Source organism: Lepidochelys olivacea (assembly GCF_965140295.1).
Source record: "Lepidochelys olivacea isolate rLepOli2 genome assembly, chromosome: 1".
Lineage (NCBI taxonomy): Eukaryota > Metazoa > Chordata > Testudines > Cheloniidae > Lepidochelys > Lepidochelys olivacea.
The window spans coordinates 173537033-173553468 of NC_140411.1; the positions used below are offsets into that span (position 1 = coordinate 173537033).

Below are 16436 nucleotides of genomic sequence, written 5' to 3' on the forward strand. Positions count from 1 at the left end.
TCGATTCTAGGTGGCGACCCCACCACTACCCCAAACGCTCCGTGGATACCTCCCAGGAGCCCTGGGCAACGTTGGGCAACAACGAAGAGAACATTGTTGATGAGGAAGAGAAGGAGGAGGAGAATGCACAGCAGGCAAGCAGAGGATTCATTCTTCCTGATGGCCAAGAACTTTTTTTACCTCTGGAGCCCATCCCTTCACAGGACCAATTGTTGGCCGACCGTGATGCCAGGGAAGGCACCTCTGGTGAGTACACATTTTCAATCAAACTATAGGGGTTACACATGCTATTATTTTTATGTTGAATCTGAATTAAAAAATTGGGATAGAAGTTATCGGCAGCTACTCCAGCTACATAGAGGGTGCTCTCCGAAAAAGACTGTTTATGTGCCCGGGGATGGCTTGGGAATCCTACCTTGAGATCTCTAGGAAGCTTGCATGGAGATACTCTGCAATCCTTTGCAGAAGGTTTCTGGGAAGGACTGCCTTATTTCATCCACCATGGTAGGGCACTTTCCCGCGCCACTCCAGTATTAACTTTTCTGGAATCATTGTGGCATACAGCATTGCAGCATAAGGACGAGGTCTGTACCCAGACGCTTGCAGAATCTGCTCCCTTTCCGTCTCTGTTATATGATACTGTGTATGGTCTCCTATGGGAAATGGGGGGAGTTTTAAATGCTAGCCCTTAAACCGTAAGCAATTCGATAAGTAATCCACCCGTTTGTTGAATTCTGGGTCACACAACCACACTTTCCCGAGTGTGCCCTGATTGTGGTTGGAAGGGATCACTGCATACTGCAGCCAGCATTTTAAAAAAATGGGGAGGGACGACACTTCCTGTTTGTCTCCCTTCCACCCCAACCCAGTACCGCTTTTGTAACACAAACTATTTGTCGGGCTTTACACTGGTGCCTGTCCTCAAGCACCATCCACGTTGCTATGGGAAAGGGGGTTGTGCTGAGGTAACAGCCATTGATCCCAAGGATGTTTTAACAAAGGCTGCAGCACAAGACCTCTCTCCCATGCCACGTGGCTTTACTTACCATGGCTATAGCAGCAAACCGACTCTTGCAATAGCCAGTGGTTGTGATTACATTGTGGTTTGCAGGGAAGTGCACTGAGAGGTGTTTCTTTTATAAAAAAGATTTAACCTTACACCAGAAACAATGTATGCACTGTCAATGCTACCCTTGTGCTTTGTATTCTTTGCAGCTGAAACCTTGTCAGAGACTTTCCCAGATTAGAAGGCAGAAAAAGAAGAATCGGGAAGACATGTTCAATGAGTTAGTGCGTGCCTCTGAGAGTGACAAGACAGAGCTCAGCACATGGAGAATTGCACTGTCGGAAAGCCTGCACAATGACTGCAAAGACAGAGCAGGGAACAAGAGCATGACACGCAGGATGAGATGGTGTGGATTATGAGGAAGCAAACAGACATATTAAAGTGTCTGTTGAAGTTCAAGAAAGGCAGCTGGATGCTAGAGCCCCGCTGCACCCTATGCCGGACCTGCTGCCATCATGGCCCATTTCTACATCCTCCTCTCCCAGACATCCTAGGATGTGTTGTGTTTATGTGGGGAGTCTGGTATCCCTTGCACTCAACTCCAGGGGAAGGTACAAGGACCAGAAGGCACCCATTCTCTCACCTTTGATTGTTATTGCAGTGCAATTGTAAGCAAGTGGTCCTTGTTTCTACCCTCCCCCCCACAAGTATTATCAGCCCTTTTGCCCCAGTTTATCTTACTTTTCTTTGCTGTCTCTCAGTGTTTGTGAGCATAATAAAAATTAACGGATTGAGAAGAAAAGGCTCTTTATTCATTGAGCACACAGCGGTTAGCGGGGGTAGAGTTTACAGGGGAGTACACGCAATGAAGGGAACAGCTCAATAAGGAACAACACACACAAATGTCACATTACTGTGGGTCATTGATGAGACTACTTTTCAAAGTCTCACGAAGATGCGGCATGCCTCACTCTGCCCTTCCCATTGCCCTGGTGTCTGACTGCTCAAAAATTGTCTGCCAGGTGATCTGCCTCCAACCCCCAGCCTGCCAGACACATTTTTCCCTTTGTTTCACAGATATTATGGAGCACACAGCACCAACAGTGGGAATATAGCTTTCACTGGGGTGTACTCTAATAAGCAAACTATGCCAGTGGGCTTCTAAATGTCCAAAGGCACATTCCGTCACTATTCTTCACTTGCTCACCCTATGGTTTAACTGCTCCTTACTGCTGTCCAGGCTGCCTGTGTATGGCTTCATAAGCCAGGGGAGCAAGGAGTAGGCTGGGTGTCCCAGGATCACGATTGGCATTTCAACATCACCAACGGTTATTTTGCAGTCTGGAAAGAAAGTTCCTGCTTGCAGATTTCTGAAAAGACCGGATTCCTAAAGCTGTGCGCATCATGCATCTTTTTCTGACCATCCTATGTTGGTGTTGGTGAAACAGCCCCTGTGATCCACCAGTACTTACAACACCATTGATAAGTACCCCTTTCAATTTATGTACTCTTTAGCAAGGTGGTCTGGTGCTAAGATAGGGATATGAGTTCCGTCTATCGTCCCACCACAGATACGGAACCCCATCACGGCAAAGTCATCCACTTTGACCTGAGTGTTTCCCAGAGTCACTACCCTTCTTAGCAGAAGTCTTTTGATTGTCCTGGCAACTTGGATCACAGCAGATCCCACGGTAGATTTACCCACTCCAAACTGATTCCCCACAGCAGCTGTCTGGCACTGCAAGCTTCCACAGAGCTATTGCCACTCACTTCTCAACTGTCAGAGAAACTCTCCTTTTAGTATTGCTGTGCTTCAGAGCTGGGGAAAGCCCTTTGCACAGTTCCATGAAAGTGGCCTTGCACATTTGAAAGTTCTGCAGCCACGGCTAGTCAACCCACAGATGCATAACAATATGGTCCCACGATTCAGTGCTTGTTTCCCGGGCCCAGAAGCGGTGCTCCACTATGTCAAGGTGATGCACAACAGTCGCCAGCATCTGCGAATTGCTCCGCTCCATGGCTTCCAGAAGGACTGTTTGCGATGGCATCACATTGCTCTGTGTGGTTCAGCTAAGCAAATACTGTAGGATAAGACGTGAGGTGTTTGTAATGCTCACAACAACAGTGTACTGCTAAGTGGGGACCATGCTTACCGTGCTATGGCATCTGCGCAGGTAACCCAGGCTTAGAAAAAAAGGCATGAAAAAGGCTTGGTTTGTTTGCCATTGACTTCAGGAAGTGAGTGAGGGAGGTGCATCATAGGAGGCTAATCCCATGTTCCCATAACCACCTGCACAAATGTTTTGGTCCCATGAGGCATTGCAAGCCCAACTCATCATTCCACTCAGTTCCATGCACTGTGGGATAGCTACCCACAGAGCGGCGCTCTGTGAGTCGATGCAAGCCCTGCTAGTGAGGATGCACTCCGCTGACATAATGTGTATAGTGCGGACATGCAGAATTGATTTGCTTAAATCGGGGAGTCAGTGTTGACTTAAATAAAATTTTCCTAAATTTATAGTTTAGACATACCCTTAGAATGAATCAGGTAGAACAGGGACTTGAGCCTGACTCTCCAAAGTCCCAAGTGAATACCTTAATCCCTAGGCAATCCTTCTCTCTGTTCCACTTTGTAGAAATACTTAAATGTTCACAGAGCCAGAGAAAATGATTATATGGCCAGAACACTCACCTGGGTTTGGGGTGAACTACATTCAAGACCCTGCTCTGAATCAGGGAGAGCAGGGACTTGAATGTAGGTCTCCCACATCCCAGGTGAGTGCCCGAAACATTGAGCTATTGGCTATTCTAGGGTAGGGTACTCTTTCACAGGGAACATTTCACTGGTTGAGAGAGAAAGTTTTGTGCAAACCAATACATTTCTATTGAAACATTTCAGTTTCAATAAATTGGCATTTTCTGCCCTCCCCTCCCACAAAAAAGTGTAATTGAAAAATTCCCAACCAATTCTACTGTTAATGCACTGATGGCTTGTCATCATGTAATTTAAGAAATATATAGTAGTTGAAGTTCAGTAAAAATAATGCTGTGTGCTTCAGACCTCAGTTGAGCAAGATACTAACACAAAAGTCGTCCTATCAAAGTCATTTATTCCCATGCTTAAAAATAGTCACATGATTAAGTCACATGCGGAATCAGTATGCTACACAGCACTTTTCATTAGAGGAGCTTCAAGGTCTTCAGAAAGCAGAACAATATCCTCCTTTTAGAGATAGAGAAAACGAGGCATAGAGTGTAAGTGACTTACCCATAGTCACACAACAAGTGAGGGCAAGGCTGAGAAGAGCTCCATTCCCTTGCTGTAATCACTGGACCACACTCCCTCTTTGAGATAGTTTTAGACAAATCTTGTAGAAAATGGTGACATAAGTATACTGACTGATAACACACACTGGGAATCTCCTTTTGAAGTGAATCTCCTTTATTAACCTATTGGTAAAAAAAAAAAAAGGTCTCTGTTCCGGTCAGTCATTTAAGAATTAACGTCTCCAGATAACCTTAAACTGCATAATAAAAGACAGGCAAAGGGCATCAAAATAGGGTAAAATGCCTTGAAAACTGAACACTGTAAATTATGTTTACTACAGCAACAAAAAGGCTGGAGTTTATAAAAACAGCTGTGCTGGTCAAGTATTGGCTAATCACTCCTCCAGAAGGGAGAAAAATAACTCTGAGAGAGCATTTTCTCCTCAGTCTCTCCCTTGGGCAAAACATCAGCATGTAAGTGAAATCCACTAGTTTATGGACTTGTTCTAAACTAAAAACAAGGAAAGCAGAGCAAAACCACCCTCAACTCAACAGCAGCTCAAACTCGAAATATTGCATATGCCACATGAGTTAAAAAAAAGAAGAGAAAGTTGAGTAGATGGAAATTGCTGAGGAGAAAGGAAGCAGTGAAATTCCAGAATGCTAGGGGAAAGGAAGTGACAACTCAGAAGCTACTGTGAGATGAAGTATGACAGAACAGTTTGGGTCTAATAAATCTGCAAAAATGGGTAAGACAAGTTAAACAAAAGAAAGCAAAGCTCACTGAAACTGCAGATGCAAAGAGAAACAAATGGGATTCAAAGTCACTTAAGGAAACTAAGTCTAATGAGATGACCTAAAGTAGTTGACCTCAAACTTCCGGTTCAAGAAAAAATTTAAACATGAATCTTTTAAACTTATTCACTTAGTAATTTTAATTAAAGTGCCTTGCTCCTCCTCTCCTTGTACACACATGCTGGGGTTACTCTAGTCAGCTCAGTGCGGACTGGGATTTTTCCCCAGAAGAACACTCCAAAGAGTATCCTCCCTTGGGGAAAAAAAAAAATTGTGCAATAGTATGGGGAGGAGGAAAGAGTCATATTAAATTTTAGAGATAAAGTTAACACTTGTAGCGACAGCAGCAACCAGAGAAAAGGATGACATCCACCAGAGGCTGAGAAATTTACATATTCACAAGAATTTACTGTATGCAAGAGACTTTACATAATTAATTCTTTTAAATGCCAACATATTATAACAGACATCTTACTAGCCCGCTTGTTCATTTTCTCATCCTTCTTGCTATGCTACTCCCTCATTCTATTTTTTTCTATTGTATATCTTGTATTGTTTTTCCCCTCCTTTCAGTGTCTGTCATCTCATTTTTTCCTTTAATCTTTCTCATTACCCTTTCTTTTTCTTCTGTACCCTTCGTGGCACAAAAGGAGAGGCTAATATATGGCCCTAAATGCTGAAAAGGCTATAATGGCTATATTATCTGTGAACATATTGTAGTAAACTCAATTTCGAGTTCTTTCTGCCTGAGGCTACTTTATATATCACACTCTGAAAAGTCTTAGAACCATGAGATTACAAATTTAAGATTGCAGTAAGAATAGGTCAAGTTTTCACCACATTACATGCTTATTGTAATCTTTTCTTCAAAGAAATGAATCTGTGTTGTGCCATTTTCTTTTCCCTTTGAAATTTTGGTCACTAAAATAAAATATCAACATTTTAAATGTTGCAATCTGTGAAAGGTGCTTTATTACTTCAGCCTTTTCAATAGTTCATATTTTGATTTTCCTGCCCCTCCACTGCACACACACTTTACAGCAGGGGTCTCAAAGTCCCGGCCCACAAACCTCCCCAATGTGGCCCGCGGGGGTCCAGCAACTGCAGCCCCGGGGCGGGGCTGTGCCTCCACATGCTGCCACCACACCAAGCACCCCTGTGGCCAATGGGAAGCTGTGGGTGCAGTGCTTGGGGGCAGCAGCGCACGGAGGCCCCCTGTTAGGATATAGGGATTCAGGCCTGTCTGTAAAGGCCTATTCTCTAAGAATTTAGGTGTATTCTTATCACTTAGCTAGTTATAGAGGTATAAAAAAATAATCAAAATCACTGTCTGCCGGTGTAAGGGCCTTCTCTTGCTGTGACAGTCTGAGGCCCTGTGCTTAGGCTAAGGCCTTTGGCTGAGCAGCAGAGGCAGCCATAAGCTGGGAAGCGAACGGTCACATCCTCACATTCCAAACTAGTCACATTGAAAGAAGGTGCTATTGGGCTGCTAGGAATACAATCCTGTCCTGATAATGCCTATTGCCTCCAGAGAAAGGGAAGTGCCTAGAAGATGTAAAAGGAAAACTTAGTTTGATAGCACCCTGTCTGGCAAGAACTCACTTATTGATAGCTGGGATGTGAAATCCTCATTTCTGTGTTGTTCTATCATTGTAGTCCCCATTCCCTATTGTTTGTCTGTCTAATCTCTGTCTGGCTCTGTGATTGTTTCTGTCTGCTGTATAATTAATGTTGCTGGGTGTAAACTAATTAAGGTGGTGGGATATAATTGGTTAAATAATCTTGTTACAATATGTTAGGATTGCTTAGTTAAATTTCAGTAAAATGATTGGTTAAGCAGAGCTCAAGTTTTACTATATTGTCTGCAGTCAATCAGGACATGTAACGGGGAGAAATGGGAACAGGGAATGGGGATGGGGAAATTGGAATCATGTTTTGCTAAGGGGGGAATGGGAACTGGGACATAGGTAAGGCTCTGTAGTGTCAGAGCTGGGAAGGGGGACACTAAGGAAGGAAACTGGAATCATGCTTGCTGGAAGTTCACCTCAATAAACATTGAATTGTTTGCACCTTTGGACTTCGGGTATTGTTGCTCTCTGTTCATGCGAGAAGGACCAGGGAAGTAAGTGGGTGAAGAAATAAGCCCCCTAACAATCCCCGTCCCATCCTGACTTGGAGCCCCAGGTAAGCGCCACACCCCCCAACCCCCTCCCAGAGCCTGCATCCCCTCCCCCTTCTCACACACCCCCTCCTGCCCCCGAACTCCCTCCCAGAGCCTGCACCCCTCCCTCCTCCCCCTCATCCTGCACCCCCAGCTCAGAGCTTGCACCCAGCACCCAAACTCCATTCCAGAGCCTGCACTCCAGACCTCCTCCCCCACCCAAACTCCCTCCCAGAGCCTCAGGCAGGTGGGGGGCAGAGTTTGGGGGGTGGGTGGGTTCTAGGCCGCATGTGTTTCCCACTGGGAGGATTTGAGGACTGGCATTGGCCCTAAGGTAAATTGAGTTTGAGACCCCTGCTTTACAGGCTCACTGAACTGTGGAGAAAAGCACAGTGGCCAGCACAAAACAATGAAGATCAAAGATTAAAAAAAATCAAAAGTTTCAAAGCCCGCTTTCTTATTTAACATAAGTTTTGAGATTATTAATTTTCTCAGAGGTCATTCTTTGTTAGAGAGTATAATGGACAGAAAAAGAGACTCAACATGATTCAATGGTCTTCTAAATATTATTAGAAGAATGAGAAGCAGTTCAAGGATAGAGCGCAGACTCAATGTGTCTGCTGAATTACAACAATTGGGCAACACTGAATGCAAGAACTCCACTCTACTGAATTACTGAACAAAACTGGGGATGCGTTGCTATGTTAACTTTTCTGATAATCTTTTAAATCACTGTGTATACCTGCTGAACATAACATTGTAGATTATAAATTAGTCTCACCAATTCAAAACTATTCTGTTCTCCCTTTATATACAGAAGTTCGATTGCTTTCAATAGGTGATCTGTGCATCCTGAGGGGAAAAGTAGACTAGTACTACTTACACATCTGGTGTAAATCTGCATTGCTCCGTGGAAGCCAAAGGAGCTACACAGAATTATGCCAGCTGGGGATCTGGTCGAGGGAAACAAAGACAGATGTTATTGATTCATCCAATGTCATATTAAAATCCATGGAAAAGTGGGGAACAGAAGTCAGGTCTCTTGATTGCTATGCCCCTTTCTGCTCTAACCATTAGGAAATGCTGCCTCAGGTTTCCTTCAGTAATTAACCCATAACAAGCCAAACAAATGGTAGGAGGCTATGGAGAGGTATCAGAAGGGAAAAAAATAGCAAACCAGGTTCCAGGATTCTCCCTGATATTTTGGAATATCAGGAGCAACGTCCTACATTTTAGAAGTGGAATCATAATTCAGTGGGTGAGTTTCTTATGTGGTCCTGCAGATATCAGTCCTTGGTCCTACACTTAATACTTTTTCTCAATGACCTGGAAGAAAACATAAACTAATCACTGATAAAGTTTGTAGAAAACATAAAACTGGGGGGAAAGGGGTGTGGTAAATAGTGCAAGTCACTGACACATAGCGATCTGGATCATTCGGTAAACTGGGTGCAAGCAAACAATGTGTTTTTAATAAGGCTAAAGGGAAATGTACACATCTAGGAACAAAGAATGTAGTCCATGAATATGTTCCTGAATGAGGGATAAAATCCATTCCTGTGGCAACCACAAGACTAGGCCCTAGGCTCCGCTTAAGTCCTATTTTAAGAGCTCTAGTGGGACTGAAGTGGTGCATGGGCCTTGTGCTGCATCTCTGCACAGGGATGAATGTCACCCTATTTGATCAGTTCTACAGCTGGTCAAATACAACTCTGCAATTATTCATAGTACATTCTATCTTTTCCACCTATCAGTCACTAGTTGGGAAATTCTTACATGTCCCACCCCACCCTTATTTGATCTGTTCTACAAGTTTCCTTTATCATCTTTTCTACCTACCTTCAGTCTAAGGTACCGATCATCAGTGTATTCAGTGGATACTCTCTGTGCAGCTTTGCTCTGTTTTGTATATTCATGTGAACTGTCTTTTCTTTAAAACATAAAGAGAAAGTTTTCATAGTGATTTTCTGCAGCCAGATTAGTCACCAGGAATACAAGGGTGATGAACAAGAATACAAGCAACAGCAGGCTTTAATGTTGCAGCTGCCGGCATCTTTTAGATTTTCCTTTTATGAAATATATGATGATTATAAGAACGGGAGAAATGAGCGCTGTGTCCTCAGTCACCAACTGTGCTTGACAAACAGAAAGCAAGCAGTGCTTAAACTGGAGAGCTATGTATTTTATATGTTTACAAAATTCTTGACTTGTTTTTCATGTAATTGCCTCTCTTGATCATGCAGTTTGACACATTCAGATAGCAAGAGTAAAGCAGACACTCCTATTGCAGCTGATTTAATTATTTATATTTTATTTCATGTATGATGGATTCAGGCATTAGTTCATTTTTTCTTTAATGACTACACCATCCATCAGTGAAAACTGAAATAACCACTTTTGATCCACTGCTGTTTTAGGCCTCTATCCTGTGTTAACATGGAGATATTTCAGAGAAAGCAGGGTAGAATGTGCCATATACTCTGTAGTCCTATGCATTATGATTCTCTCCAAGTGCAGTTGGACATCAGTTTTACCTATAACTTTCTGAAGTTATTAAAACTAAAATACATTAGCAAACAGAGGGTTAGATTCAGCCCGGTTTACTCACACCAAGTAGAACTTTACTCCATGTGTAATCGATTTACTCACTGTGGGAAAGGGTACTGGGATGTGATTGCAGGGATATTACATAAGATCAACCAAATCTTTAACAAAAATGAAGTTACTAATGTTTTGTTCATAAAGAATACTGGGTTGGATTCAGTAGTCTGTTTTGGCCCTTTGCTCTACTCAGCTACTGAGACAGCATGAAGTGGCTGTCTTCTGGCTGTAGCTGGGCAGAAGTAAATTTCCTTCATGTTAATGAACTTTGCACTGGTGTAAAGCTGGTGGAGACAAATCCCCAGACACCAGTTTCCCCACCATGATCACTACCACCACTGCAGAGAATGGGAGGACTCATGTCTGAAGCATTCTGGAGGCAAGGAGAAATGGAAAGGGAAGATGGCAGAGAACAGCTCCTCTATGCCCAAGTCTCTACTGGCATTAAAGGTCCCTGAGGGACCTTATGCCAATAGTTTAAGTCTGACCTGCTCTTCAGGAGCATCTGTAAGTTATACTGGGGCTGGGCACTGAAGATTCTAGCAACAGTGTAGAATCAGGGAGCGCTAAAGCACATTTGAAAATCTGGCCACTTAGTTGTTATATTTATGGGCCTTAGACACAAGTCATATTTCAAATGTTATTGCCTATGATAAGTGAGATACTACCACATCCCTACAATTGTTCTATGTCCCAGCCAACTCTGGAACCCCAAAACCTTCAAATAATTTTAATGAAGAGTAATTTAGCTTTGCCAATAATCCTGAATTTCATGAGACTCCCCCAGATTGGACAAATATATCCTCAATCCCTCAAGTCTTGCTTGCTGAACAATCAGTAGGATTCCAAATTATTTGGGGATTTATAATGTAACTATTAGAGAGCAGAAAATAAGTTTTTTTTTCCCTCATGGAGTATTTCAACAATGTATTTTTAAAATAGTTTTTTAATCAAAACCTTTTCACTTTTTCAATGAAGAGAATTTTTTTCCCATAGAAACCAGACAGATTTTGTGAAAAATTGTGGTTACTGAAAAATCCAATTTTGCACCAAAAAAAACACAATTTTAATGAAAAGTTTCCTACCAGAACTATAGATGTGTTATTACATTTCTTCAATATGGGCCTAATGGTTAACATTGCTGGAAACATTGCCATTGACTGCTTTGGGAGCAGAATTAGGTTCCTTGTGCATTTAGGGTAACCACCTCAATTAGTTCAGAATAAGTACAGTTCTGCCACCCTTTAGTTATACAGGAAAGATAACAACATTTCATTATCCCTGCATCCAAGACTTAAGGGTATTTTAGCGCCAAACAGCCAAAATTTATCACTTTGGCAAAGCATGTATGTCTGTTGATTATCTAGGAAAAAGTAGGTGTGACAATGCAAATATGGTCTGCTCTTGAGATCCTTCCCCCCATTTCATAAATAGATGGCAGGGAGAGCTAGTTGATACCAATAGATTACATATTGTAAAAAGAAAAGGAGTACTTGTGGCACCTTAGAGACTAACCAATTTATTTGAGCATGAGCTTTCGTGAGGTACAGCTCACTTCATCCGATGAATAAATGCATCCGATGAAGTGAGCTGTAGCTCATGAAAGCTCACGCTCAAATAAATTGGTTAGTCTTTAAGGTGCCACAAGTACTCCTTTTCTTTTTGCGAATACAGACTAACACGGCTGTTACTCTGAAACCTTACATATTGTAATACACTGCTTTAGGGGTGTTGTACTTTCACATCACAAGGAAAATTATTAAGTCATTACTTTTCACACCTCTACTTTTGTCAACAAGAATAAATTATTTTTCCTTTGAATCAGAATGCCTTACAGATATATGAGAAAGTGAGACCTCTCAGCAAGATTTTTTTTTAAACACATTCATTACTGACCATGCAGCACTGGCATTTAATACCCTGAATCCAGATTCTAGGTTAATCAGAGTCTTCAGTAGCTGGAGTTCACTTTGAAAGGCACAGTAGAGAAAATAAAAGCCTAAATATGGTACAAATTGACCTGTGCAGAGCTTCAGTCTTAAGGACAGTTTTCCTGTCACTAACACAGCTGAGGGCAAAGATATGCAACATTCTGTTCTGTCTGAACATACTTTGAAATATTGCTTGAACAGCAAAAAAGTGCTAAAGGTTATAGATATAATGAAACTATCTGAGAAGCAATGAACAAAAGTGAATTGACAAAACTAGTATAGTTGTTTATGTCTTAGAGGAAATATTATAGTGGGTGGTTCCAATTCACCCTATAGGTAATTAATATCTTCTATAGACTAGAATATCCTGAAGTAACAGAATATTTTATTTTTATTGTTTTGTTGTTTTTTAAACTAACACAGCAGAGGTGATAGATATGTACTAGCTGCTATGACACATACTGTGGCTAATTCTGACATTATATGTATGCCGTGTGGCTTACCTGCTCAACAGTCAGTTACAGCTGTGTCTCCGTGTCCCTTCTCTCCGAGCTCCACTTTCCAGTTGTTTCTGTATTGCAAGCAATTCGGTGAAGTTTGGCATTACAGCCAAATCAATATTGCTCCCATTTAGGGCAAACAAACTCCCAGAGTCAAAATAAATAGCATATACACACACACCCTTCAAACCAAAAACTATTTCTTGCCATTTCCTTCCATTAGGGTCTGTCTGACTTCTACCCTTTCCAGGGTATAACAATATTTCATCCTCAGGCAACTGCTTCCTTTCCAAATCCTTCCCTTTGTATGCTTTTTTTTTTTAAACACAGCAACACCAAGGAGTGCCATAGGGGATCCCAGACATTCCCTCTACACCAGGGTCCATGCTTAGGGCCCTGTACTATAGGCAGCTGTCAACTCTCAGTCTCCAAACTTGCCTACTTCTTTGCTTCTTTCTATGTCTGACTCTCTTTAGGACCGTCTCCCTAGCCTCTGCCCTACATTCTCCACCATACTCTTTTGTGGGTTCTAGTCTCAGCTCCCAGTCCACACAGACTCAAACTGGTCTCTGTTCAGACTCTCAGCCCCTTCAGATTGTTGCCAACAAGTTGCAACATCTGTTTTCATACCTTTTTCCTGTATTTCTCACTATTTTGAGCCACAGCCAGCCTCTTTATATTCCCCAGCAGGCCTCACTTCCATCCTGGAGTTGCATGACCCTGCAGGGACTACAATTCCCAAAATACCTGGTTTTTAAAGGGACAGAACATGGAGGTGGGTTGCACTGGCCCAGGTTAACCCTTAAAAGGGCCGTCCCATGCTGTGACAGCACAGCTTGGCATTAAACTTCTGAATCTTTAAATAGTTGTTATAGGCTAACATCTTCTGATGTTCTTACCAATTCAAAATTGTGCTTGGAGTCAATGGGCGTTTTGGCTGAATAAGGCATGAGTGAAAAAACAAGTAAACATCTCAGAATTTGACTCTATATAAATACATTGTACTGGCACTCTTGAGAAAATAGGTTCCCATAGCTGAACGTGGCTGGGTACTGTGGCAAATTGCTGGCACGATTTTGATGGGTCCCACACTTCCTCTTCTTGTGTGGGGAGTTCAGGGTGCAATTTCCTGCCCCTGAACTAGGGTATCTACTGTCCCACTAGTAACCCAGAGAAGGGTAGTGGAGAGGGAAGGACCTGGGCCCGCCCTCTACTCCAGGTCCCAGCCCAGGGGCCCTAGGGATAGTGGCAAACCACTTGAACTAGTGCTTCCTTCCCCTGGGCTACTTCCCTCTCCTGCTCTTCAGCTTGTGGGGCTTCCTGCCCTCACTCTGCACAAGCTGGATGTCTCTTTACCTCGGGTCTTGGTCTTCTAGCCAGCCACGGCATTTCTCCTCTACTTTAACTCCTTCAAGCTGCTCTCTGCTCCAACTCCAAACCACTCTGCTCCAACTCCTCCCCCTGTACGTTGGTAAATTCTGGCTCCTTCTCAGGCTCAGGTTGGCCACCCCTGCCCTATTATCACAACCTGGAAAATTTTGGTCACAGAATAAAGGATTATAGGTCACCACTCCTGTGAATATACTGAGAAGGGATATGGTATGGAAGAGGAGGGTGGCCATCCTAATCAGTGACCCCCCTAAATGTAATGAGCGGGTCATCTTTCTACCCCTCAAGATCTAGAAGGCTGAAAAGGATCATCCAGCTGATGTGTGTAAAGGGACCACCCTGGGTCCATTGGAAGGGAATAGAGTACTGAAAATGACAGGAAATAAACGGCCAATTGCACTTTGAACCAAGTTAATGTTATTAGATTTTTTTTCAGTTTTGTTTGGATTTTGCGGGGGGTAATAGTGAACTATTACCAAAATATTGTGTGTGGGGGGGGAGAGAGAGAGTGTGTGTGTGTGTGAGAGAGAGAAAGTGCTAATTAAAGAAAAATTTTCAAAGAGTTACTGTAACTTTTACAGGTATGTAACCATGATGTATTTTTAAAAAGAATAATTGATGCAACTGGATTAAGTGACTACATTTCACACACTTCCTGCCCAAATTAATGCTTGAAGTAAATATATACTTTTTTATTTCTTGTGCATAGAAAACCATGATTCAGCCATGGCATAGCTCATGTCACTACGAGGATTTCAAATCCACTCCGCCATGCCAGAAATAGATGGTTCAATGAAAGTAAATGGCATGCTCTGAGATTTTAACATTTTGCTCTTCCCTAAAAATAAACTACAATTAAACAATGGTATAGCAAACACAACTAAAATTAACCTTCTTAAAATGTAAACAGATGGAACAAAATGGGGTGGGGAGAGGATTTAGATGCCCTCCAAAATAAAAATAAAATTGTGAAAGAGAATGAAAGGTAATACTAAATAAAGGGCACAACAGTGGTCATTCTAAAAATATCTTTACCAATATAGCTCCCAAGATGCCTTGGCAAGACAGTTCTTTATAAATATTATTATTATTGCTCTAGTATAGCAACTTCCTGTTTGTCATCTGTTTCTAAAGGTCACTCGGTAATACTCTCCTAAAAGAAAGATTGGGAATATTTATTTGTAAATAAATATATTCCAGGATAATTTTAATGACACTTAACAATCCATCGATGTGAAATCACCCCTAACAACTGCACTGTTTCTTCATAGTGTAATTACAGTACAAGATAAAGGTCCCATACGTACAATTTACCCCTAAGTAAATAATAGGCTATGTTGATAATTACAAACACTGCTGAGCTAACAAAATTAAAATGTTTTTTTTTCTCAAATTTCCCTTATAATCTTCCCTGTAGGCAGTTCCTCTATTATATATGAGCTGTATAGAAGCCTGAAGCAATTGTCATAATGCTGAACTATTGGTTTGAATTGCTCCTACTGCCAGCAGCAAACAATAATTTATCACATTTGTGGATACACAAGTTGTCAATTCATTTTTCAATCTAAACATTGTATATAGCGAGGTGCAAATAGTTACTCCAGTTTTGGTTTGTAAATTAGTTCCTAGGTAGCTTTGAGTCCAGGAACTACAATTCCCAGGATGCACCGGGGGTGGGAGGAAAGAGAGAAGAAAGAAGAAAAGGAAAGGGAAAAGTGAGCTTTGTGAAAGAGTGAGAGGGATGAACCTTACCTTTGCTGTTATCAAACTTCCTGAGTCTTCCTCAGAAGGCTTAGGGGCAAAACAAACTGGCAATCAGCATAAAAGAATCCTGATTTTTTGTTTATTGCCAGTGACTTGTCCATGACTTTTACTAAAAATACCCATGATTAAATCGTAGCCTTATTTATAGCACATATTTGTCCTGCAAATGGGGAAGGGGTAAAGGTCACAAAGATTAAAAAGCTTTTTTCCAGGTGTAATCTGATTTTTACTCAACCTCAGAATAAACATAAAGTAGGGGTTGAGTGAGGGAGGAGAAGAAATAGTGGAATACTCACCCAGTCAGATCAGCCTCACTTCCCAGCCCTTATCCTCTGAGGAAAGCTCCTTGCAATAGGAGAATAGGGCCACCAGTCCTCCTGGAGTGGGCCCCAGGCTAACAATCCAAGCACAGAGAAGAATGTACCTCTGCTCCATTACCCCCTGCTGCTGGCTTCTTTCTTCCCTTCTCCCTGTGTGCATGTGGTCATTAAAATAAGTCTGGTGTTTCCGGCTCTTGAAGCCTCCCTTTTGATCTCCAAAAGGCCAGTGCATCTTATTTCATGTCCAGTCCTGCAAAAATAGTCTCAAATGCACAAGTAGTTATTACTCAAGTGAGTGCTCCCAATCATTCCTCTGCAGGGATTACTGGGTGAGGCTCTATGGCCTGTTTTATGCAGGAGGTCAGACTAGATGATCTATTAATCTGCTCCATGAGTAAGGATTATTCACATAATGTTCCATGTGCCTTAAGTGAGAAAGATAGAAGGTTCTATCAACAGGGGGTGGTGGTGTTAATAGAATTCAGAACTATTACTAATGTGCTTCTTGCCAAGTGCCTGCCAGATGGCTTTTTAGGGAAATAGTGCATGATACTGACAATCAAGGGAAGGAGAATTAAGCATAAACGGAGATATTATTTCTGATTCAGAAAAGCGATGCACACAATAGTATAATATGTTACAGAGTTGCCAACTCTTATTAAGAGTCTCATGATATTTGGGGGCTTTCTTAAAGCTCCAGCT

General features: G+C 42.0%; 1 long non-coding RNA gene across 1 annotated transcript; it reads right to left on the bottom strand.

Moving 5' to 3' along the window:
• Nucleotides 1-1829: 1829 nt before the first annotated feature.
• LOC311514979 lies at nt 1830-13779 on the bottom strand. Its single transcript, XR_014710016.1, has 7 exons — nt 13618-13779; nt 12265-12332; nt 9069-9159; nt 8459-8555; nt 8113-8182; nt 4275-4456; nt 1830-3087 (listed from the first exon to the last, which is right to left on the bottom strand). It is a non-coding gene; the product is annotated as an uncharacterized lncRNA (long non-coding RNA).
• Between the last annotated feature and the right edge of the window lie 2657 nt (nt 13780-16436).